General features: G+C 51.8%; 1 protein-coding gene across 1 annotated transcript in view; it reads left to right on the top strand.

Moving 5' to 3' along the window:
• Positions 1–2266: 2266 nt before the first annotated feature.
• The window catches only part of LOC147679853 (protein transport protein Sec24C-like), a 257445-nt gene continuing 234626 nt past the window's right edge, over positions 2267–25085 (top strand). The window contains exon 1 of the mRNA XM_086943414.1: positions 2267–2509. The gene's annotated coding sequence lies outside the window, so the exon portion shown is untranslated. The remainder of the gene's footprint in view (positions 2510–25085) is intronic.

Genomic DNA, 25085 nt, shown 5'->3' with positions numbered 1-25085 from the left:
TTCCCTGTTTTTTGTTTCTCCCCATAAAAATAACAAAAAAAATATAAAATTGTTCATAAAAGCCAAAAAACGTACAAAATGTTCAAAAAAACATTACAAAAAATATAAAACAACAAAAAGAAGAAAAAAAACAGTTCTTTTTAGAACTACCTCCAATTTATAAAAAAAGGCTACATTTTTTAAAAACTGTAATTCTTTTTTCCCCATGGTACGCTCCCCGGTGCGCGTACCGGGCGCTCCCCCCGCGCAAATCGGAAAAAAAATTATTTTTTTTTTGCCCCGCGGGGCCCTTTTATGGCCCCCACATCAAACCTAGGGGGTCAGGGGGGTCTACTCTGCCCCCTTTTGGTCCTATCCCCCTTTGTTTTTGCCACTTTTTGTGTCTCGATCCTACCGAGACATAAGATGGCGGCCGCTCCGGACTGTTTGGAATGTTGACAGACACCCGAGAGCCAATCAGCTTTCCGCGCGCAGCGCGCTGGTTCGCGCCCCGGTGCGCGTACCGAGGCCGCGCTTATAGATATATATATATTTTTTTAACCTAAATTACTCAAAATCCACTGGAGCACATATCTTGAGACATAGCAAAGGCACATCGGGCTACCAGTCCCTACAATTTTGCCAAGTTTGGTGGAAATCCATTCAGCCGTTCGGGCTAAAAGTGAGTTCGACCGCCCTATGGAAATTAACATGGGGAAAACACGTTTTGGGACCCCCTTTTATCTCTGCCCCCGCTTGACGAATCCCCCTCAAACTTTCAGGGAAGGAGCGGAGCGCCGCGAGGCAAATTTGTGGAGAAATTTCAGGCAGATTCCTCAACCGGCGCCAAAGTTATTCCCAATAGAATGTTGCGAATTCCCTATACAAAATAATCCTAACTATAACTACCTACTGGCGACCGGCAGTAGGATATATATATATATATATATATATATATATATATATATATATATATATATTTTCTCCCTGCTAGCGCTTGTCAAAATGCTCCAGCAATCTTTCAAACTCAAGAAAGAAATGGCACTCTGGGGCGGACAAAGATCAAGATTTGTTTATTTCACCAGGCCTCACCAGACAGGACGCGTTTCGGCTGCAGTGTTTTTATGCTCTCCATGCCATTCCAGTTTGAACCCAGCCATATGCAAATCAGTCTTGACCCTGTGCCCCATGGGAAAAGTCCAGCCCGAACTGCCAAGCCAGGCCCTCCCTGGACTGGAAATAAGCATCCTAGGACTGGTTTCGGGCTTTCAGTCCTCATCAGCCAGGATAGCTTGATTCCAGTGGCATGGAGAGCAAGGGACTCACGTCTGAGCATACCCGTCCCACTCGGGGTGACAAATGCAAAAACAACAGTTGATGGACAGAATGCAGAACAATGTCATACATTTACCCCAGTACAGAGATCTGGGCCTAAATCCATCGTTTTTTTTGCTCACCATGCCATTCCAGTTTGAACCCAGCCATATGCATATATATACACAAACACACACACCATTCCAGTTAAAGTAAATGTGACTACATAACACAATATTTTGAACGTTTACTTGCAAACTGTACTGATTTACACATTTATTACTACACTACAAAGGTGTTATTACCTCAGTAGAGAATAGCAGACTTAAGAAAACACTGCTTTATGCCTCACATAATGCATTCTAGAATCACTTTTCGAAGAAACCCTTTCACAAGTCCTAGTTGTGTGAACTCATTTCGGTGCACATATGTAAACCCCTTTTGTTCTGTTTATGTTTAAACACCTTTGTTTTTAACAATAGCAATTAAATAAAACAGCATGGCAACCATATCCGCTGTCTGCAATTTATTTCCATTGCTGAGGGAGGGGAGGGGGTGATCCACTTGAGGTCCAGTATATTCATCATTATAGAAAAAAATCAGCATTCGACACAGTGTTTTCCACACACAGATATATGTGTGTGGCCTGCTTATCTTACAATGCATATATAATGGCACGCCAAGGGGCCTGTGTTTGAGAGAGACCTCCGAGAAGACCTTATAGCTATATATACGTAGTATTAAGGGCGTGCGAAATGGATACAGAAGCAACGAATAGACCCCACGCATAAAATCACACGCACTAATGAAGCTTTTACATTTGTGTACACATTCACCACTAAACCGGTGCATGGGACACCGATAACAACCCCCCACCCTCCACCCCCGCCCCCGGTTTCCAATTCCAGCGGATTTAGGTGCTCTCGCCCGTGTTTTTGTCCGCCTCGCATCCTCTTAAAGCGTCCTCGCCTTTAATGGGGGAGGGACCCTCAGAGGCAGCGCTCGCAGCTGCTGCTATAAGAGGCGGGGAGGGCTGTGTGTGTCCCTGAGAGATGCACGGTCTGTGTGCAGCGGGCAGGAGACGACACTCGGTTCCCTCTGACAGGCATGGGCGGGAAGCGACTGTGATCACCAGAGCCTAGCCCCTTCACCCGCCCCAAAGCCCTACCTCCCCACACACTCACATTATCTGCCAGCCAGAGAGCCCGAGGCACAGGTAAGGATTAAGGTGCATTGTTACGGATGGGGGTGGGTCTCCGTTCTAGCACAGCAAAGGATGCTGCTAGTGAAGGCTGAGGTGCATTGGCAGCGCGGTGCTTGTGCCAGGGCTACAGTCTGGATCCGTGTTGTTTCAGGTCAGGGGGCACTGCCTTTCAATCAGGATTCAGGTGCTGTGGCCAAGCTGTGCCAGTTCTTGACCCGGCGCCTCGGGGTAACACAGGGCAGGAATGAGAGGCAGTGCAGAGCCGTGTGTGGGCCGCATTGTAGGAATCTGAGCGGGGCTTCAGGTCGTGGTAGCGGGGCATCAGCAGGCGTCCGCTGGGCTCCAGCAGTGGCATCTCAGGGATGCTTTAGGCTAGGACTGAGGTGCATTGGAAGAGCTGTGTTGGCCTTAATTCTGAAACGGGAGGGAGTGATTTGCTTTAAGATTAATTAACCTGCTCTGACAGAACTGAGTGGGGTCTCTTTAGGGACAAGGACCAGTGCGATCAGGATGGAGTTGTATATGCAGAGCTGTAGGTGGGCCCCAGCACTGCAGGTAGAACTGGAGTTCAGGACCGAGGTGGAGTTTAAGAGTTGTGTCACCTAGTACTGCAACAGCTTGGCCATCTCAGAAATGAGGCGCATTGGTGTCGATATACGGAGCTCTTGGCACTGCATGATGAATGCATCGGTAGACCTGTTTGTGGACTACCGTGTGCTTCTGGAGCTCAGGCATGGTTTTTATGAACGGATTTGCAGGGGCAGTCGCGCAGTTACGGGCTGGTGTGCAGAGGCAGAGCTGTGCGTGACTCTTGTATTAGAATAGCATAGGCTAACCCTGGTCAGGTCTTAGGTACATTGTCGGAGCTGTGTATGTTTCTTGTGGCTGGCAGTGCACGTGCACTACTGCAGGCAAGGGTTGATGTGTCTTGGCAGAGCAGTGTATCGTTCTTGTGGCTGGAAGTGCACGTGCTCTACTGCACGTGAGGGTTGATGTGTCTTGGCAGAGCAGTGCATGGTTCTTGTGGCTGGAAGTGCACGTGCACTACTTCAGGTAAGGGTTGATGTGTCTTGGCAGAGGAGTGCATGGTTCTTGTGGCTGGAAGTGCTTGTGCACTACTGCAGGTAAGGGTTGATGTGTCTTGGCAGAGGAGTGCATGGTTCTTGTGGCAGGAAGTGCTTGTGCACTACTGCAGGTAAGGGTTGATGTGTCTTAGCAGAGCAGTGCATGGTTCTTGTGGCTGGAAGTGCACGTGCACTACTTCAGGTAAGGGTTGATGTGTCTTGGCAGAGCAGTGTATCGTTCTTGTGGCTGGAAGTGCACGTATGCTACTGCAGGTAAGGGTTGATCTGTCTTGGCAGAGCAGTGCATGGTTCTTGTGGCTGTAAGTGCACGTGCACTACTTCAGGTAAGGGTTGATGTGTCTTGGCAGAGGAGTGCATGGTTCTTGTGGCTGTAAGTGCACGTGCACTACTGCTGGTAAGGGTTGATCTGTCTTGGCAGAGCAGTGCGTGGTTCTTGTGGCTGTAAGTGCACGTGCACTACTTCAGGTAAGGGTTGATGTGTCTTGGCAGAGGAGTGCATGGTTCTTGTGGCTGGAAGTGCTTGTGCACTACTGCTGGTAAGGGTTGATGTGTCTTGGCAAGCAGTGCATGGTTCTTGTGGCTGTAAGTGCACGTGCACTACTGCAGGTAAGGGTTGATCTGTCTTGGCAGAGCAGTGCATCGTTCTTGTGGCTGGAAGTGCACGTATACTACTGCAGATAAGGGTTGATCTGTCTTGGCAGAGCAGTGCATCGTTCTTGTGGCTGGAAGTGCACGTGCACTACTGCAGGTAAGGGTTGATCTGTCTTGGCAGAGTAGTGTATCGTTCTTGTGGCTGGAAGTGCACGTGCTCTACTGCACGCGAGGGTTGATCTGTCTTGGCAGAGCAGTGCATGGTTCTTGTGGCTGTAAGTGCACATGCACTACTTCAGGTAAGGGTTGATGTGTCTTGGCAGAGGAGTGCATTGTTCTTGTGGCTGGAAGTGCTTGTGCACTACTGCAGGTAAGGGTTGATGTGTCTTAGCAGAGCAGTGCGTGGTTCTTGTGGCTGTAAGTGCACGTGCACTACTGCTGGTAAGGGTTGATGTGTCTTGGCAAGCAGTGCATGGTTCTTGTGGCTGTAAGTGCACGTGCACTACTGCAGGTAAGGGTTGATCTGTCTTGGCAGAGCAGTGCATGGTTCTTGTGGCTGTAAGTGCACGTGCACTACTTCAGGTAAGGGTTGATGTGTCTTGGCAGAGGAGTGCATGGTTCTTGTGGCTGGAAGTGCTTGTGCACTACTGCAGGTAAGGGTTGATGTGTCTTAGCAGAGCAGTGCGTGGTTCTTGTGGCTGTAAGTGCACGTGCACTACTGCTGGTAAGGGTTGATGTGTCTTGGCAAGCAGTGCATGGTTCTTGTGGCTGTAAGTGCACGTGCACTACTGCAGGTAAGGGTTGATGTGTCTTAGCAGAGCAGTGCATGGTTCTTGTGGCAGGAAGTGCACATGCACTACTTCAGGTAAGGGTTGATGTGTCTTGGCAGAGCAGTGCATGGTTCTTGTGGCTGGAAGTGCACGTGCACTACTTCAGGTAAGGGTTGCTGTGTCTTGGCAGAGGAGTGCATGGTTCTTGTGGCTGGAAGTGCTTGTGCACTACTGCAGGTAAGGGTTGATGTGTCTTAGCAGAGCAGTGCGTGGTTCTTGTGGCTGTAAGTGCACGTGCACTACTGCAGGCAAGGGTTGATGTGTCTTGGCAGAGCAGTGTATCGTTCTTGTGGCTGGAAGTGCACGTATGCTACTGCAGGTAAGGGTTGACAGGTCTTGGCAGAGCAGTGCATGGTTCTTGTGGCTGTAAGTGCATGTGCACTACTTCAGGTAAGGGTTGATGTGTCTTGGCAGAGGAGTGCATGGTTCTTGTGGCTGTAAGTGCACGTGCACTACTGCTGGTAAGGGTTGATCTGTCTTGGCAGAGCAGTGCGTGGTTCTTGTGGCTGTAAGTGCACGTGCACTACTTCAGGTAAGGGTTGATCTGTCTTGGCAGAGCAGTGCGTGGTTCTTGTGGCTGTAAGTGCACGTGCACTACTGCTGGTAAGGGTTGATGTGTCTTGGCAAGCAGTGCATGGTTCTTGTGGCTGTAAGTGCACGTGCACTACTTCAGGTAAGGGTTGATCTGTCTTGGCAGAGCAGTGCGTGGTTCTTGTGGCTGTAAGTGCAAGTGCACTACTGCTGGTAAGGGTTGATGTGTCTTGGCAAGCAGTGCATGGTTCTTGTGGCTGTAAGTGCACGTATACTACTGCAGATAAGGGTTGATCTGTCTTGGCAGAGCAGTGCATGGTTCTTGTGGCTGTAAGTGCACGTGCACTACTGCTGGTAAGGGTTGATGTGTCTTGGCAGAGCAGTGTATCGTTCTTGTGGCTGGAAGTGCACGTGCACTACTGCAGGTAAAGGTTGATCTGTCTTGGCAGAGCAGTGTATCGTTCTTGTGGCTGGAAGTGCACGTGCTCTACTGCACGCGAGGGTTGATCTGTCTTGGCAGAGCAGTGCATGGTTCTTGTGGCTGTAAGTGCACGTGCACTACTTCAGGTAAGGGTTGATGTGTCTTGGCAGAGGAGTGCATGGTTCTTGTGGCTGGAAGTGCTTGTGCACCACTGCAGGTAAGGGTTGATGTGTCTTAGCAGAGCAGTGCGTGGTTCTTGTGGCTGTAAGTGCACGTGCACTACTGCTGGTAAGGGTTGATGTGTCTTGGCAAGCAGTGCATGGTTCTTGTGGCTGTAAGTGCACGTGCACTACTGCAGGTAAGGGTTGATCTGTCTTGGCAGAGCAGTGCATGGTTCTTGTGGCTGTAAGTGCACGTGCACTACTTCAGGTAAGGGTTGATGTGTCTTGGCAGAGCAGTGCATGGTTCTTGTGGCTGGAAGTGCACGTGCACTACTTCAGGTAAGGGTTGCTGTGTCTTGGCAGAGGAGTGCATGGTTCTTGTGGCTGGAAGTGCTTGTGCACTACTGCAGGTAAGGGTTGATGTGTCTTAGCAGAGCAGTGCGTGGTTCTTGTGGCTGTAAGTGCACGTGCACTACTGCAGGCAAGGGTTGATGTGTCTTGGCAGAGCAGTGTATCGTTCTTGTGGCTGGAAGTGCACGTATGCTACTGCAGGTAAGGGTTGATCTGTCTTGGCAGAGCAGTGCATGGTTCTTGTGGCTGTAAGTGCACGTGCACTACTTCAGGTAAGGGTTGATGTGTCTTGGCAGAGGAGTGCATGGTTCTTGTGGCTGTAAGTGCACGTGCACTACTGCTGGTAAGGGTTGATCTGTCTTGGCAGAGCAGTGCGTGGTTCTTGTGGCTGTAAGTGCACGTGCACTACTTCAGGTAAGGGTTGATCTGTCTTGGCAGAGCAGTGCGTGGTTCTTGTGGCTGTAAGTGCACGTGCACTACTGCTGGTAAGGGTTGATGTGTCTTGGCAAGCAGTGCATGGTTCTTGTGGCTGTAAGTGCACGTGCACTACTTCAGGTAAGGGTTGATCTGTCTTGGCAGAGCAGTGCGTGGTTCTTGTGGCTGTAAGTGCACGTGCACTACTGCTGGTAAGGGTTGATGTGTCTTGGCAAGCAGTGCATGGTTCTTGTGGCTGTAAGTGCACGTATACTACTGCAGATAAGGGTTGATCTGTCTTGGCATAGCAGTGCATGGTTCTTGTGGCTGTAAGTGCACGTGCACTACTGCTGGTAAGGGTTGATGTGTCTTGGCAGAGCAGTGTATCGTTCTTGTGGCTGGAAGTGCACGTGCACTACTGCAGGTAAGGGTTGATCTGTCTTGGCAGAGCAGTCTATCGTTCTTGTGGCTGGAAGTGCACGTGCTCTACTGCACGCGAGGGTTGATCTGTCTTGGCAGAGCAGTGCATGGTTCTTGTGGCTGTAAGTGCACGTGCACTACTTCAGGTAAGGGTTGATGTGTCTTGGCAGAGGAGTGCATGGTTCTTGTGGCTGGAAGTGCTTGTGCACTACTGCAGGTAAGGGTTGATGTGTCTTAGCAGAGCAGTGCGTGGTTCTTGTGGCTGTAAGTGCACGTGCACTACTGCTGGTAAGGGTTGATGTGTCTTGGCAAGCAGTGCATGGTTCTTGTGGCTGTAAGTGCACGTGCACTACTGCAGGTAAGGGTTGATCTGTCTTGGCAGAGCAGTGCATGGTTCTTGTGGCTGTAAGTGCACGTGCACTACTTCAGGTAAGGGTTGATGTGTCTTGGCAGAGCAGTGCATGGTTCTTGTGGCTGTAAGTGCACGTGCACTACTTCAGGTAAGGGTTGATGTGTCTTGGCAGAGCAGTGCATGGTTCTTGTGGCTGGAAGTGCACGTGCACTACTTCAGGTAAGGGTTGCTGTGTCTTGGCAGAGGAGTGCATGGTTCTTGTGGCTGGAAGTGCTTGTGCACTACTGCAGGTAAGGGTTGATGTGTCTTAGCAGAGCAGTGCGTGGTTCTTGTGGCTGTAAGTGCACGTGCACTACTGCAGGCAAGGGTTGATGTGTCTTGGCAGAGCAGTGCATGGTTCTTGTGGCTGTAAGTGCACGTGCACTACTGCACATGAGGGTTGATGTGTCTTGGCAGAGCAGTGTATCGTTCTTGTGGCTGTAAGTGCACGTATGCTACTGCAGATAAGGGTTGATCTGTCTTGGCAGAGCAGTGCGTGGTTCTTGTGGCTGTAAGTGCACGTGCACTACTGCAGGTAAGGGTTGATCTGTCTTGGCAGAGCAGTGTATCGTTCTTGTGGCTGGAAGTGCACGTGCTCTACTGCACGCGAGGGTTGATGTGTCTTGGCAAGCAGTGCATGGTTCTTGTGGCTGTAAGTGCACGTGCACTACTGCAGGTAAGGGTTGATCTGTCTTGGCAGAGGAGTGCATGGTTCTTGTGGCTGTAAGTGCACGTGCACAACTGCACGCGAGGGTTGATGTGTCTTGGCAAGCAGTGCATGGTTCTTGTGGCTGTAAGTGCACGTGCACTACTGCACGCGAGGGTTGATCTGTCTTGGCAGAGCAGTGCATGGTTCTTGTGGCTGTAAGTGCACGTGCACTACTGCAGGTAAGGGTTGATCTGTCTTGGCAGAGCAGTGCATGGTTCTTGTGGCTGTAAGTGCACGTGCACTACTGCAGGTAAGGGTTGATCTGTCTTGGCAGAGCAGTGCATGGTTCTTGTGGCTGTAAGTGCACGTGCACTACTTCAGGTAAGGGTTGATGTGTCTTGGCAGAGCAGTGCATGGTTCTTGTGGCTGTAAGTGCACGTGCACTACTTCAGGTAAGGGTTGCTGTGTCTTGGCAGAGGAGTGCATGGTTCTTGTGGCTGGAAGTGCTTGTGCACTACTGCAGGTAAGGGTTGATGTGTCTTAGCAGAGCAGTGCGTGGTTCTTGTGGCTGTAAGTGCACGTGCACTACTGCAGGCAAGGGTTGATGTGTCTTGGCAGAGCAGTGTATCGTTCTTGTGGCTGGAAGTGCATGTGCTCTACTGCACATGAGGGTTGATGTGTCTTGGCAGAGCAGTGATTGGTACTTGTGGTCGGAAGTGCACGTATGCTACTGCAGATAAGGGTTGATCTGTCTTGGCAGAGCAGTGCGTGGTTCTTGTGGCTGTAAGTGCACGTGCACTACTGCAGGTAAGGGTTGATCTGTCTTGGCAGAGCAGTGTATCGTTCTTGTGGCTGGAAGTGCACGTGCTCTACTGCACGCGAGGGTTGATGTGTCTTGGCAGAGCAGTGTATCGTTCTTGTGGCTGGAAGTGCACGTGCACGACTGCAGGTAAGGGTTGATCTGTCTTGGCAGAGCAGTGCATGGTTCTTGTGGCTGTAAGTGCACGTGCACTACTGCTGGTAAGGGTTGATGTGTCTTGGCAGAGGAGTGCATGGTTCTTGTGGCTGGAAGTGCTTGTGCACTACTTCAGGTAAGGGTTGATGTGTCTTGGCAGAGGAGTGCATGGTTCTTGTGGCTGTAAGTGCACGTGCACTACTGCTGGTAAGGGTTGATCTGTCTTGGCAGAGCAGTGCGTGGTTCTTGTGGCTGTAAGTGCACGTGCACTACTGCAGGTAAGGGTTGATCTGTCTTGGCAGAGCAGTGTATCGTTCTTGTGGCTGGAAGTGCACGTGCTCTACTGCACGCGAGGGTTGATGTGTCTTGGCAGAGCAGTGTATCGTTCTTGTGGCTGGAAGTGCACGTATGCTACTGCAGGTAAGGGTTGATCTGTCTTGGCAGAGCAGTGCATGGTTCTTGTGGCTGTAAGTGCACGTGCACTACTTCAGGTAAGGGTTGATGTGTCTTGGCAGAGGAGTGCATGGTTCTTGTGGCTGTAAGTGCACGTGCACTACTGCAGGTAAGGGTTGATCTGTCTTGGCAGAGCAGTGTATCGTTCTTGTGGCTGGAAGTGCACGTGCTCTACTGCACGCGAGGGTTGATGTGTCTTGGCAAGCAGTGCATGGTTCTTGTGGCTGTAAGTGCACGTGCACTACTGCAGGTAAGGGTTGATCTGTCTTGGCAGAGCAGTGCATGGTTCTTGTGGCTGTAAGTGCACGTGCACTACTTCAGGTAAGGGTTGATGTGTCTTGGCAGAGCAGTGCGTGGTTCTTGTGGCTGTAAGTGCACGTGCACTACTGCAGGTAAGGGTTGATCTGTCTTGGCAGAGCAGTGTATCGTTCTTGTGGCTGGAAGTGCACGTGCTCTACTGCACGCGAGGGTTGATGTGTCTTGGCAAGCAGTGCATGGTTCTTGTGGCTGTAAGTGCACGTGCACTACTGCAGGTAAGGGTTGATCTGTCTTGGCAGAGCAGTGCATGGTTCTTGTGGCTGTAAGTGCACGTGCACTACTTCAGGTAAGGGTTGATGTGTCTTGGCAGAGGAGTGCATGGTTCTTGTGGCTGGAAGTGCTTGTGCACTACTGCAGGTAAGGGTTGATGTGTCTTAGCAGAGCAGTGCGTGGTTCTTGTGGCTGTAAGTGCACGTGCACTACTGCTGGTAAGGGTTGATGTGTCTTGGCAAGCAGTGCATGGTTCTTGTGGCTGTAAGTGCACGTGCACTACTGCAGGTAAGGGTTGATCTGTCTTGGCAGAGCAGTGCATGGTTCTTGTGGCTGTAAGTGCACGTGCACTACTGCTGGTAAGGGTTGATGTGTCTTGGCAAGCAGTGCATGGTTCTTGTGGCTGTAAGTGCACGTGCACTACTTCAGGTAAGGGTTGATCTGTCTTGGCAGAGCAGTGCGTGGTTCTTGTGGCTGTAAGTGCAAGTGCACTACTGCTGGTAAGGGTTGATGTGTCTTGGCAAGCAGTGCATGGTTCTTGTGGCTGTAAGTGCACGTATACTACTGCAGATAAGGGTTGATCTGTCTTGGCAGAGCAGTGCATGGTTCTTGTGGCTGTAAGTGCACGTGCACTACTGCACGCGAGGGTTGATCTGTCTTGGCAGAGCAGTGCATGGTTCTTGTGGCTGTAAGTGCACGTGCACTACTTCAGGTAAGGGTTGATGTGTCTTGGCAGAGGAGTGCATGGTTCTTGTGGCTGGAAGTGCTTGTGCACCACTGCAGGTAAGGGTTGATGTGTCTTAGCAGAGCAGTGCGTGGTTCTTGTGGCTGTAAGTGCACGTGCACTACTGCTGGTAAGGGTTGATGTGTCTTGGCAAGCAGTGCATGGTTCTTGTGGCTGTAAGTGCACGTGCACTACTGCAGGTAAGGGTTGATCTGTCTTGGCAGAGCAGTGCATGGTTCTTGTGGCTGTAAGTGCACGTGCACTACTTCAGGTAAGGGTTGATGTGTCTTGGCAGAGCAGTGCATGGTTCTTGTGGCTGGAAGTGCACGTGCACTACTTCAGATAAGGGTTGCTGTGTCTTGGCAGAGGAGTGCATGGTTCTTGTGGCTGGAAGTGCTTGTGCACTACTGCAGGTAAGGGTTGATGTGTCTTAGCAGAGCAGTGCGTGGTTCTTGTGGCTGTAAGTGCACGTGCACTACTGCAGGCAAGGGTTGATGTGTCTTGGCAGAGCAGTGTATCGTTCTTGTGGCTGGAAGTGCACGTATGCTACTGCAGGTAAGGGTTGATCTGTCTTGGCAGAGCAGTGCATGGTTCTTGTGGCTGTAAGTGCACGTGCACTACTTCAGGTAAGGGTTGATGTGTCTTGGCAGAGGAGTGCATGGTTCTTGTGGCTGTAAGTGCACGTGCACTACTGCTGGTAAGGGTTGATCTGTCTTGGCAGAGCAGTGCGTGGTTCTTGTGGCTGTAAGTGCACGTGCACTACTTCAGGTAAGGGTTGATCTGTCTTGGCAGAGCAGTGCGTGGTTCTTGTGGCTGTAAGTGCACGTGCACTACTGCTGGTAAGGGTTGATGTGTCTTGGCAAGCAGTGCATGGTTCTTGTGGCTGTAAGTGCACGTGCACTACTTCAGGTAAGGGTTGATCTGTCTTGGCAGAGCAGTGCGTGGTTCTTGTGGCTGTAAGTGCACGTGCACTACTGCTGGTAAGGGTTGATGTGTCTTGGCAAGCAGTGCATGGTTCTTGTGGCTGTAAGTGCACGTATACTACTGCAGATAAGGGTTGATCTGTCTTGGCAGAGCAGTGCATGGTTCTTGTGGCTGTAAGTGCACGTGCACTACTGCTGGTAAGGGTTGATGTGTCTTGGCAGAGCAGTGTATCGTTCTTGTGGCTGGAAGTGCACGTGCACTACTGCAGGTAAGGGTTGATCTGTCTTGGCAGAGCAGTCTATCGTTCTTGTGGCTGGAAGTGCACGTGCTCTACTGCACGCGAGGGTTGATCTGTCTTGGCAGAGCAGTGCATGGTTCTTGTGGCTGTAAGTGCACGTGCATTACTTCAGGTAAGGGTTGATGTGTCTTGGCAGAGGAGTGCATGGTTCTTGTGGCTGGAAGTGCTTGTGCACTACTGCAGGTAAGGGTTGATGTGTCTTAGCAGAGCAGTGCGTGGTTCTTGTGGCTGTAAGTGCACGTGCACTACTGCTGGTAAGGGTTGATGTGTCTTGGCAAGCAGTGCATGGTTCTTGTGGCTGTAAGTGCACGTGCACTACTGCAGGTAAGGGTTGATCTGTCTTGGCAGAGCAGTGCATGGTTCTTGTGGCTGTAAGTGCACGTGCACTACTTCAGGTAAGGGTTGATGTGTCTTGGCAGAGCAGTGCATGGTTCTTGTGGCTGTAAGTGCACGTGCACTACTTCAGGTAAGGGTTGATGTGTCTTGGCAGAGCAGTGCATGGTTCTTGTGGCTGGAAGTGCACGTGCACTACTTCAGGTAAGGGTTGCTGTGTCTTGGCAGAGGAGTGCATGGTTCTTGTGGCTGGAAGTGCTTGTGCACTACTGCAGGTAAGGGTTGATGTGTCTTAGCAGAGCAGTGCGTGGTTCTTGTGGCTGTAAGTGCACGTGCACTACTGCAGGCAAGGGTTGATGTGTCTTGGCAGAGCAGTGCATGGTTCTTGTGGCTGTAAGTGCACGTGCACTACTGCACATGAGGGTTGATGTGTCTTGGCAGAGCAGTGTATCGTTCTTGTGGCTGTAAGTGCACGTATGCTACTGCAGATAAGGGTTGATCTGTCTTGGCAGAGCAGTGCGTGGTTCTTGTGGCTGTAAGTGCACGTGCACTACTGCAGGTAAGGGTTGATCTGTCTTGGCAGAGCAGTGTATCGTTCTTGTGGCTGGAAGTGCACGTGCTCTACTGCACGCGAGGGTTGATGTGTCTTGGCAAGCAGTGCATGGTTCTTGTGGCTGTAAGTGCACGTGCACTACTGCAGGTAAGGGTTGATCTGTCTTGGCAGAGGAGTGCATGGTTCTTGTGGCTGTAAGTGCACGTGCACAACTGCACGCGAGGGTTGATGTGTCTTGGCAAGCAGTGCATGGTTCTTGTGGCTGTAAGTGCACGTGCACTACTGCACGCGAGGGTTGATCTGTCTTGGCAGAGCAGTGCATGGTTCTTGTGGCTGTAAGTGCACGTGCACTACTGCAGGTAAGGGTTGATCTGTCTTGGCAGAGCAGTGCATGGTTCTTGTGGCTGTAAGTGCACGTGCACTACTGCAGGTAAGGGTTGATCTGTCTTGGCAGAGCAGTGCATGGTTCTTGTGGCTGTAAGTGCACGTGCACTACTTCAGGTAAGGGTTGATGTGTCTTGGCAGAGCAGTGCATGGTTCTTGTGGCTGTAAGTGCACGTGCACTACTTCAGGTAAGGGTTGCTGTGTCTTGGCAGAGGAGTGCATGGTTCTTGTGGCTGGAAGTGCTTGTGCACTACTGCAGGTAAGGGTTGATGTGTCTTAGCAGAGCAGTGCGTGGTTCTTGTGGCTGTAAGTGCACGTGCACTACTGCAGGCAAGGGTTGATGTGTCTTGGCAGAGCAGTGTATCGTTCTTGTGGCTGGAAGTGCATGTGCTCTACTGCACATGAGGGTTGATGTGTCTTGGCAGAGCAGTGATTGGTACTTGTGGTCGGAAGTGCACGTATGCTACTGCAGATAAGGGTTGATCTGTCTTGGCAGAGCAGTGCGTGGTTCTTGTGGCTGTAAGTGCACGTGCACTACTGCAGGTAAGGGTTGATCTGTCTTGGCAGAGCAGTGTATCGTTCTTGTGGCTGGAAGTGCACGTGCTCTACTGCACGCGAGGGTTGATGTGTCTTGGCAGAGCAGTGTATCGTTCTTGTGGCTGGAAGTGCACGTGCACGACTGCAGGTAAGGGTTGATCTGTCTTGGCAGAGCAGTGCATGGTTCTTGTGGCTGTAAGTGCACGTGCACTACTGCTGGTAAGGGTTGATGTGTCTTGGCAGAGGAGTGCATGGTTCTTGTGGCTGGAAGTGCTTGTGCACTACTTCAGGTAAGGGTTGATGTGTCTTGGCAGAGGAGTGCATGGTTCTTGTGGCTGTAAGTGCACGTGCACTACTGCTGGTAAGGGTTGATCTGTCTTGGCAGAGCAGTGCGTGGTTCTTGTGGCTGTAAGTGCACGTGCACTACTGCAGGTAAGGGTTGATCTGTCTTGGCAGAGCAGTGTATCGTTCTTGTGGCTGGAAGTGCACGTGCTCTACTGCACGCGAGGGTTGATGTGTCTTGGCAGAGCAGTGTATCGTTCTTGTGGCTGGAAGTGCACGTATGCTACTGCAGGTAAGGGTTGATCTGTCTTGGCAGAGCAGTGCATGGTTCTTGTGGCTGTAAGTGCACGTGCACTACTTCAGGTAAGGGTTGATGTGTCTTGGCAGAGGAGTGCATGGTTCTTGTGGCTGTAAGTGCACGTGCACTACTGCAGGTAAGGGTTGATCTGTCTTGGCAGAGCAGTGTATCGTTCTTGTGGCTGGAAGTGCACGTGCTCTACTGCACGCGAGGGTTGATGTGTCTTGGCAAGCAGTGCATGGTTCTTGTGGCTGTAAGTGCATGTGCACTACTGCAGGTAAGGGTTGATCTGTCTTGGCAGAGCAGTGCATGGTTCTTGTGGCTGTAAGTGCACGTGCACTACTTCAGGTAAGGGTTGATGTGTCTTGGCAGAGCAGTGCGTGGTTCTTGTGGCTGTAAGTGCACGTGCACTACTGCAGGTAAGGGTTGATCTGTCTTGGCAGAGCAGTGTATCGTTCTTGTGGCTGGAAGTGCACGTGCTCTACTGCACGCGAGGGTTGATGTGTCTTGGCAAGCAGTGCATGGTTCTTGTGGCTGTAAGTGCACGTGCACTACTGCAGGTAAGGGTTGATCTGTCTTGGCAGAGCAGTGCATGGTTCTTGTGGCTGTAAGTGCACGTGCACTACTTCAGGTAAGGGTTGATGTGTCTTGGCAGAGGAGTGCATGGTTCTTGTGGCTGGAAGTGCTTGTGCACTACTGCAGGTAAGGGTTGATGTGTCTTAGCAGAGCAGTGCGTGGTTCTTGTGGCTGTAAGTGCACGTGCACTACTGCTGGTAAGGGTTGATGTGTCTTGGCAAGCAGTGCATGGTTCTTGTGGCTGTAAGTGCACGTGCACTACTGCAGGTAAGGGTTGATCTGTCTTGGCAGAGCAGTGCATGGTTCTTGTGGCTGTAAGTGCACGTGCACTACTGCTGGTAAGGGTTGATGTGTCTTGGCAAGCAGTGCATGGTTCTTGTGGCTGTAAGTGCACGTGCACTACTTCAGGTAAGGGTTGATCTGTCTTGGCAGAGCAGTGCGTGGTTCTTGTGGCTGTAAGTGCAAGTGCACTACTGCTGGTAAGGGTTGATGTGTCTTGGCAAGCAGTGCATGGTTCTTGTGGCTGTAAGTGCACGTATACTACTGCAGATAAGGGTTGATCTGTCTTGGCAGAGCAGTGCATGGTTCTTGTGGCTGTAAGTGCACGTGCACTACTGCACGCGAGGGTTGATCTGTCTTGGCAGAGCAGTGCATGGTTCTTGTGGCTGTAAGTGCACGTGCACTACTTCAGGTAAGGGTTGATGTGTCTTGGCAGAGGAGTGCATGGTTCTTGTGGCTGGAAGTGCTTGTGCACCACTGCAGGTAAGGGTTGATGTGTCTTAGCAGAGCAGTGCGTGGTTCTTGTGGCTGTAAGTGCACGTGCACTACTGCTGGTAAGGGTTGATGTGTCTTGGCAAGCAGTGCATGGTTCTTGTGGCTGTAAGTGCACGTGCACTACTGCAGGTAAGGGTTGATCTGTCTTGGCAGAGCAGTGCATGGTTCTTGTGGCTGGAAGTGCACGTGCACTACTTCAGATAAGGGTTGCTGTGTCTTGGCAGAGGAGTGCATGGTTCTTGTGGCTGGAAGTGCTTGTGCACTACTGCAGGTAAGGGTTGATGTGTCTTAGCAGAGCAGTGCGTGGTTCTTGTGGCTGGAAGTGCACGTATGCTACTGCAGGTAAGGGTTGATCTGTCTTGGCAGAGCAGTGCATGGTTCTTGTGGCTGTAAGTGCACGTGCACTACTTCAGGTAAGGGTTGATGTGTCTTGGCAGAGGAGTGCATGGTTCTTGTGGCTGTAAGTGCACGTGCACTACTGCTGGTAAGGGTTGATCTGTCTTGGCAGAGCAGTGCGTGGTTCTTGTGGCTGTAAGTGCACGTGCACTACTTCAGGTAAGGGTTGATCTGTCTTGGCAGAGCAGTGCGTGGTTCTTGTGGCTGTAAGTGCACGTGCACTACTGCTGGTAAGGGTTGATGTGTCTTGGCAAGCAGTGCATGGTTCTTGTGGCTGTAAGTGCACGTGCACTACTTCAGGTAAGGGTTGATCTGTCTTGGCAGAGCAGTGCGTGGTTCTTGTGGCTGTAAGTGCACGTGCACTACTGCTGGTAAGGGTTGATGTGTCTTGGCAAGCAGTGCATGGTTCTTGTGGCTGTAAGTGCACGTATACTACTGCAGATAAGGGTTGATCTGTCTTGGCAGAGCAGTGCATGGTTCTTGTGGCTGTAAGTGCACGTGCACTACTGCTGGTAAGGGTTGATGTGTCTTGGCAGAGCAGTGTATCGTTCTTGTGGCTGGAAGTGCACGTGCACTACTGCAGGTAAGGGTTGATCTGTCTTGGCAGAGCAGTCTATCGTTCTTGTGGCTGGAAGTGCACGTGCTCTACTGCACGCGAGGGTTGATCTGTCTTGGCAGAGCAGTGCATGGTTCTTGTGGCTGTAAGTGCACGTGCACTACTTCAGGTAAGGGTTGATGTGTCTTGGCAGAGGAGTGCATGGTTCTTGTGGCTGGAAGTGCTTGTGCACTACTGCAGGTAAGGGTTGATGTGTCTTAGCAGAGCAGTGCGTGGTTCTTGTGGCTGTAAGTGCACGTGCACTACTGCTGGTAAGGGTTGATGTGTCTTGGCAAGCAGTGCATGGTTCTTGTGGCTGTAAGTGCACGTGCACTACTGCAGGTAAGGGTTGATCTGTCTTGGCAGAGCAGTGCATGGTTCTTGTGGCTGTAAGTGCACGTGCACTACTTCAGGTAAGGGTTGATGTGTCTTGGCAGAGCAGTGCATGGTTCTTGTGGCTGTAAGTGCACGTGCACTACTTCAGGTAAGGGTTGATGTGTCTTGGCAGAGCAGTGCATGGTTCTTGTGGCTGGAAGTGCACGTGCACTACTTCAGGTAAGGGTTGCTGTGTCTTGGCAGAGGAGTGCATGGTTCTTGTGGCTGGAAGTGCTTGTGCACTACTGCAGGTAAGGGTTGATGTGTCTTAGCAGAGCAGTGCGTGGTTCTTGTGGCTGTAAGTGCACGTGCACTACTGCAGGCAAGGGTTGATGTGTCTTGGCAGAGCAGTGCATGGTTCTTGTGGCTGTAAGTGCACGTGCACTACTGCACATGAGGGTTGATGTGTCTTGGCAGAGCAGTGTATCGTTCTTGTGGCTGTAAGTGCACGTATGCTACTGCAGATAAGGGTTGATCTGTCTTGGCAGAGCAGTGCATGGTTCTTGTGGCTGTAAGTGCACGTGCACTACTTCAGGTAAGGGTTGATGTGTCTTGGCAGAGGAGTGCATGGTTCTTGTGGCTGTAAGTGCACGTGCACTACTGCTGGTAAGGGTTGATCTGTCTTGGCAGAGCAGTGCGTGGTTCTTGTGGCTGTAAGTGCACGTGCACTACTTCAGGTAAGGGTTGATCTGTCTTGGCAGAGCAGTGCGTGGTTCTTGTGGCTGTAAGTGCACGTGCACTACTGCTGGTAAGGGTTGATGTGTCTTGGCAAGCAGTGCATGGTTCTTGTGGCTGTAAGTGCACGTGCACTACTTCAGGTAAGGGTTGATCTGTCTTGGCAGAGCAGTGCGTGGTTCTTGTGGCTGTAAGTGCACGTGCACTACTGCTGGTAAGGGTTGATGTGTCTTGGCAAGCAGTGCATGGTTCTTGTGGCTGGAAGTGCTTGTGCACTACTGCAGGTAAGGGTTGATGTGTCTTAGCAGAGCAGTGCATGGTTCTTGTGGCAGGAAGTGCACGTGCACTACTTCAGGTAAGGGTTGATGTGTCTTGGCAGAGCAGTGCATGGTTCTTGTGGCTGGAAGTGCACGTGCACTACTTCAGGTAAGGGTTGCTGTGTCTTGGCAGAGGAGTGCATGGTTCTTGTGGCTGGAAGTGCTTGTGCACTACTGCAGGTAAGGGTTGATGTGTCTTAGCAGAGCAGTGCGTGGTTCTTGTGGCTGTAAGTGCACGTGCACTACTGCAGGCAAGGGTTGATGTGTCTTGGCAGAGCAGTGTATCGTTCTTGTGGCTGGAAGTGCACGTATGCTACTGCAGGTAAGGGTTGACAGGTCTTGGCAGAGCAGTGCATGGTTCTTGTGGCTGTAAGTGCATGTGCACTACTTCAGGTAAGGGTTGATGTGTCTTGGCAGAGGAGTGCATGGTTCTTGTGGCTGTAAGTGCACGTGCACTACTGCTGGTAAGGGTTGATCTGTCTTGGCAGAGCAGTGCGTGGTTCTTGTGGCTGTAAGTGCACGTGCACTACTTCAGGTAAGGGTTGATCTGTCTTGGCAGAGCAGTGCGTGGTTCTTGTGGCTGTAAGTGCACGTGCACTACTGCTGGTAAGGGTTGATGTGTCTTGGCAAGCAGTGCATGGTTCTTGTGGCTGTAAGTGCACGTGCACTACTTCAGGTAAGGGTTGATCTGTCTTGGCAGAGCAGTGTGTGGTTCTTGTGGCTGTAAGTGCAAGTGCACTACTGCTGGTAAGGGTTGATGTGTCTTGGCAAGCAGTGCATGGTTCTTGTGGCTGTAAGTGCACGTATACTACTGCAGATAAGGGTTGATCTGTCTTGGCAGAGCAGTGCATGGTTCTTGTGGCTGTAAGTGCACGTGCACTACTGCTGGTAAGGGTTGATGTGTCTTGGCAGAGCAGTGTATCGTTCTTGTGGCTGGAAGTGCACGTGCACTACTGCAGGTAAGGGTTGATCTGTCTTGGCAGAGCAGTGTATCGTTCTTGTGGCTGGAAGTGCACGTGCTCTACTGCACGCGAGGGTTGATCTGTCTTGGCAGAGCAGTGCATGGTTCTTGTGGCTGTAAGTGCACGTGCACTACTTCAGGTAAGGGTTGATGTGTCTTGGCAGAGGAGTGCATGGTTCTTGTGGCTGGAAGTGCTTGTGCACCACTGCAGGTAAGGGTTGATGTGTCTTAGCAGAGCAGTGCGTGGTTCTTGTGGCTGTAAGTGCACGTGCACTACTGCTGGTAAGGGTTGATGTGTCTTGGCAAGCAGTGCATGGTTCTTGTGGCTGTAAGTGCACGTGCACTACTGCAGGTAAGGGTTGATCTGTCTTGGCAGAGCAGTGCATGGTTCTTGTGGCTGTAAGTGCACGTGCACTACTTCAGGTAAGGGTTGATGTGTCTTGGCAGAGCAGTGCATGGTTCTTGTGGCTGGAAGTGCACGTGCACTACTTCAGGTAAGGGTTGCTGTGTCTTGGCAGAGGAGTGCATGGTTCTTGTGGCTGGAAGTGCTTGTGCACTACTGCAGGTAAGGGTTGATGTGTCTTAGCAGAGCAGTGCGTGGTTCTTGTGGCTGTAAGTGCACGTGCACTACTGCAGGCAAGGGTTGATGTGTCTTGGCAGAGCAGTGTATCGTTCTTGTGGCTGGAAGTGCACGTATGCTACTGCAGGTAAGGGTTGATCTGTCTTGGCAGAGCAGTGCATGGTTCTTGTGGCTGTAAGTGCACGTGCACTACTTCAGGTAAGGGTTGATGTGTCTTGGCAGAGGAGTGCATGGTTCTTGTGGCTGTAAGTGCACGTGCACTACTGCTGGTAAGGGTTGATCTGTCTTGGCAGAGCAGTGCGTGGTTCTTGTGGCTGTAAGTGCACGTGCACTACTTCAGGTAAGGGTTGATCTGTCTTGGCAGAGCAGTGCGTGGTTCTTGTGGCTGTAAGTGCACGTGCACTACTGCTGGTAAGGGTTGATGTGTCTTGGCAAGCAGTGCATGGTTCTTGTGGCTGTAAGTGCACGTGCACTACTTCAGGTAAGGGTTGATCTGTCTTGGCAGAGCAGTGCGTGGTTCTTGTGGCTGTAAGTGCACGTGCACTACTGCTGGTAAGGGTTGATGTGTCTTGGCAAGCAGTGCATGGTTCTTGTGGCTGTAAGTGCACGTATACTACTGCAGATAAGGGTTGATCTGTCTTGGCAGAGCAGTGCATGGTTCTTGTGGCTGTAAGTGCACGTGCACTACTGCTGGTAAGGGTTGATGTGTCTTGGCAGAGCAGTGTATCGTTCTTGTGGCTGGAAGTGCACGTGCACTACTGCAGGTAAGGGTTGATCTGTCTTGGCAGAGCAGTCTATCGTTCTTGTGGCTGGAAGTGCACGTGCTCTACTGCACGCGAGGGTTGATCTGTCTTGGCAGAGCAGTGCATGGTTCTTGTGGCTGTAAGTGCACGTGCACTACTTCAGGTAAGGGTTGATGTGTCTTGGCAGAGGAGTGCATGGTTCTTGTGGCTGGAAGTGCTTGTGCACTACTGCAGGTAAGGGTTGATGTGTCTTAGCAGAGCAGTGCGTGGTTCTTGTGGCTGTAAGTGCACGTGCACTACTGCTGGTAAGGGTTGATGTGTCTTGGCAAGCAGTGCATGGTTCTTGTGGCTGTAAGTGCACGTGCACTACTGCAGGTAAGGGTTGATCTGTCTTGGCAGAGCAGTGCATGGTTCTTGTGGCTGTAAGTGCACGTGCACTACTTCAGGTAAGGGTTGATGTGTCTTGGCAGAGCAGTGCATGGTTCTTGTGGCTGTAAGTGCACGTGCACTACTTCAGGTAAGGGTTGATGTGTCTTGGCAGAGCAGTGCATGGTTCTTGTGGCTGGAAGTGCACGTGCACTACTTCAGGTAAGGGTTGCTGTGTCTTGGCAGAGGAGTGCATGGTTCTTGTGGCTGGAAGTGCTTGTGCACTACTGCAGGTAAGGGTTGATGTGTCTTAGCAGAGCAGTGCGTGGTTCTTGTGGCTGTAAGTGCACGTGCACTACTGCAGGCAAGGGTTGATGTGTCTTGGCAGAGCAGTGCATGGTTCTTGTGGCTGTAAGTGCACGTGCACTACTGCACATGAGGGTTGATGTGTCTTGGCAGAGCAGTGTATCGTTCTTGTGGCTGTAAGTGCACGTATGCTACTGCAGATAAGGGTTGATCTGTCTTGGCAGAGCAGTGCATGGTTCTTGTGGCTGTAAGTGCACGTGCACTACTTCAGGTAAGGGTTGATGTGTCTTGGCAGAGGAGTGCATGGTTCTTGTGGCTGTAAGTGCACGTGCACTACTGCTGGTAAGGGTTGATCTGTCTTGGCAGAGCAGTGCGTGGTTCTTGTGGCTGTAAGTGCACGTGCACTACTTCAGGTAAGGGTTGATCTGTCTTGGCAGAGCAGTGCGTGGTTCTTGTGGCTGTAAGTGCACGTGCACTACTGCTGGTAAGGGTTGATGTGTCTTGGCAAGCAGTGCATGGTTCTTGTGGCTGTAAGTGCACGTGCACTACTTCAGGTAAGGGTTGATCTGTCTTGGCAGAGCAGTGCGTGGTTCTTGTGGCTGTAAGTGCACGTGCACTACTGCTGGTAAGGGTTGATGTGTCTTGGCAAGCAGTGCATGGTTCTTGTGGCTGGAAGTGCTTGTGCACTACTGCAGGTAAGGGTTGATGTGTCTTAGCAGAGCAGTGCATGGTTCTTGTGGCAGGAAGTGCACGTGCACTACTTCAGGTAAGGGTTGATGTGTCTTGGCAGAGCAGTGCATGGCAATTGTTCGACAGATGCTCCCATACCATCAGGTTAAATAGTTGCTCGTATGTCGTGACGTTGCTTCCTCGGATCCAGCCCTCGAAGGCTCGGCTAAAGTATGTTACATAGTCCACCCAAGTTGTACCCGGGATGCGGGTGCAGTCTCGGAACCTCTGACGGTACATCTCGGGTGTGAGACCATAGCGGGTGAGGAGGGCCGCTTTCATATGGTCGTAGGAGGTCATCTGGTGGTCCGGGAGCTGTAGTAGGGTGTCGCGGCCCTCGTTGAGGAATCTTCCCCAGAGACCGGCTCCCCAGTCGCTTCTATCGATCCGGTGTGCAGTCATAGCGATTTCATAGGCTTTAAACCATTGCTGGATGTCGTCCTCTCTGAAGTATTCTCGGACAACATCCTTGGGGATGTGTACCTTTTTGTCTGTGGCCCCTGAGGTGGGGGGTCGCTCGGGTACCCCTGCTTCTTTATTCTGCTTGCGTAGGTTGATCTCGGCTAGGTTTCGTTCGTGTTCGTACGCTAGTTTTTTTTCCTCGAGCTCCCTTTGTCTCTGTTTCTCCTCTCTTTCTTCTCGGAGACGCAGGTGCTCTAAGTTGATTTTTTTTTCGGCCAACTTAAGTTCAACGTCCATTTTAAGTCGGGCCATTTCTAGTTCGTGTAGTCGGGTCCTTTCTCTTTCCTGGATCTCGCCTTGCGAGAGACCCGTTCTTTGCCCTTCCGGGGCCGTGGTCGTTTTTTCTACGGTGCTTTGATCAGGGGTTCCGGCAGCCCCGGTTTCTGCCCAAGATTCTAGGGCATGCTTAAAATCGTCCTTGGTACTCAGTCCGGTGGTAGCGATACCCAGTTCGATGCAGAATTGTTTAAGTTCACGATGGTTGTACTCCTCCAATTTCTCCATTTGGAATTTCTCGGTTGATCCGCTCTCTTTCGTGGTCATTGTGACTTCGTCGTGGGGTGAGCTACTCTCTGTACGTTTATGCGGTGATTCGGATCGCGCCGCTGGCCACCAATGTTAGACGGACCAGGAGGGTCGGCCGAGGTTACGGGGAGAGGTCTCCAGGGAGAGTCGTCTCCAACGTCTGTACAGATAAGTAACTTCCCCCCCACAGACGGACACCACACAAGGTTGAAGGTTAACGAGACTTTATATGCAATTCTTAGGTTACGAGGATGGATACAAGGAGGTCTGGACTCAGGGGTCCCCTCGGTTCTAGTCTCTGGTTTAGGAAAGGGGTAGCGGGACAGTCTTAGTTACCAATGAGTACAAAATAGCTCTCAATCCTCGAGCTCGGCGTTCTAGATGATCGGGCCGTGGAGGAGCCAAGCAGGTCCCGAGATGGATGAAGGAAGGACGACGGTCCGCGGCGGAGCCTGCAGGTCCCGGTGGAAGATGACGGTTACAACGGTCCGCGGCCACGCCAGCAGATCCCGACGACGATGAAGGATGAAGGTTACGACGGCTGTGGCAGCGCCAACAGGCAGGACGATGGTGCACAGGACAGAGCTATGGCAGCGCCAGTAGTCCGTCCAGGATGAGTTCCTCTTTACGTCTCTCGACTCCAAGATACAACTGCCTTCCTGCTCTGGAGCTGCCCCAGTTATAGGGCTGGCGTGCTTTGATGTCCGGACCCTCGCACTTGGAGGTCGGGAGGTCCGGGATGGGGGAGTCCAGACACCCAGCAGGGGGGTGGAGCCAGCGCCCGGGGAGGCGATGGGCGAGCGGCACTTGGTGGGGGAGAGCCATCGGCACCTCTTTCTCCCATTGACTTGCCAAGTAGCCCGCTCACCTCCTGGGTGGAGGGTGGTGCCGGAATGTCTGAGGCCGGGCCAGGCCCAGGGTTGAGGTCGATCGGGGGCCAGGCGGCCTCGTGGTGGAGTGTCCAAGATGGCGCCCCAGGCTGGGCGCGTGGGCCGGCAGTGGATCGGACCCTCGAGGTCGGCAGGCTCGAGGGCAGGGGTCCCTGAGGGGACGGAGGACGTGCAATGGTGGTGTGTGGTACTTGCGGGACTGGGCTCAGGCCTGGTTGGGCCGGGGGAGAGCGGCCCTTCATGTGGCCTGTCCAACAATGGTTCTTGTGGCTGGAAGTGCACGTGCACTACTTCAGGTAAGGGTTGCTGTGTCTTGGCAGAGGAGTGCATGGTTCTTGTGGCTGGAAGTGCTTGTGCACTACTGCAGGTAAGGGTTGATGTGTCTTAGCAGAGCAGTGCGTGGTTCTTGTGGCTGTAAGTGCACGTGCACTACTGCAGGCAAGGGTTGATGTGTCTTGGCAGAGCAGTGTATCGTTCTTGTGGCTGGAAGTGCACGTATGCTACTGCAGGTAAGGGTTGACAGGTCTTGGCAGAGCAGTGCATGGTTCTTGTGGCTGTAAGTGCATGTGCACTACTTCAGGTAAGGGTTGATGTGTCTTGGCAGAGGAGTGCATGGTTCTTGTGGCTGTAAGTGCACGTGCACTACTGCTGGTAAGGGTTGATCTGTCTTGGCAGAGCAGTGCGTGGTTCTTGTGGCTGTAAGTGCACGTGCACTACTTCAGGTAAGGGTTGATCTGTCTTGGCAGAGCAGTGCGTGGTTCTTGTGGCTGTAAGTGCACGTGCACTACTGCTGGTAAGGGTTGATGTGTCTTGGCAAGCAGTGCATGGTTCTTGTGGCTGTAAGTGCACGTGCACTACTTCAGGTAAGGGTTGATCTGTCTTGGCAGAGCAGTGCGTGGTTCTTGTGGCTGTAAGTGCAAGTGCACTACTGCTGGTAAGGGTTGATGTGTCTTGGCAAGCAGTGCATGGTTCTTGTGGCTGTAAGTGCACGTATACTACTGCAGATAAGGGTTGATCTGTCTTGGCAGAGCAGTGCATGGTTCTTGTGGCTGTAAGTGCACGTGCACTACTGCTGGTAAGGGTTGATGTGTCTTGGCAGAGCAGTGTATCGTTCTTGTGGCTGGAAGTGCACGTGCACTACTGCAGGTAAGGGTTGATCTGTCTTGGCAGAGCAGTGTATCGTTCTTGTGGCTGGAAGTGCACGT

This window comes from Lissotriton vulgaris, chromosome 11 (assembly GCF_964263255.1).
Source record: "Lissotriton vulgaris chromosome 11, aLisVul1.2, whole genome shotgun sequence".
NCBI classification, from domain to species: domain Eukaryota; kingdom Metazoa; phylum Chordata; class Amphibia; order Caudata; family Salamandridae; genus Lissotriton; species Lissotriton vulgaris.
Note: the sequence above shows the minus strand (reverse complement) of the source record. Positions and strands in the feature narration are given on the sequence as shown.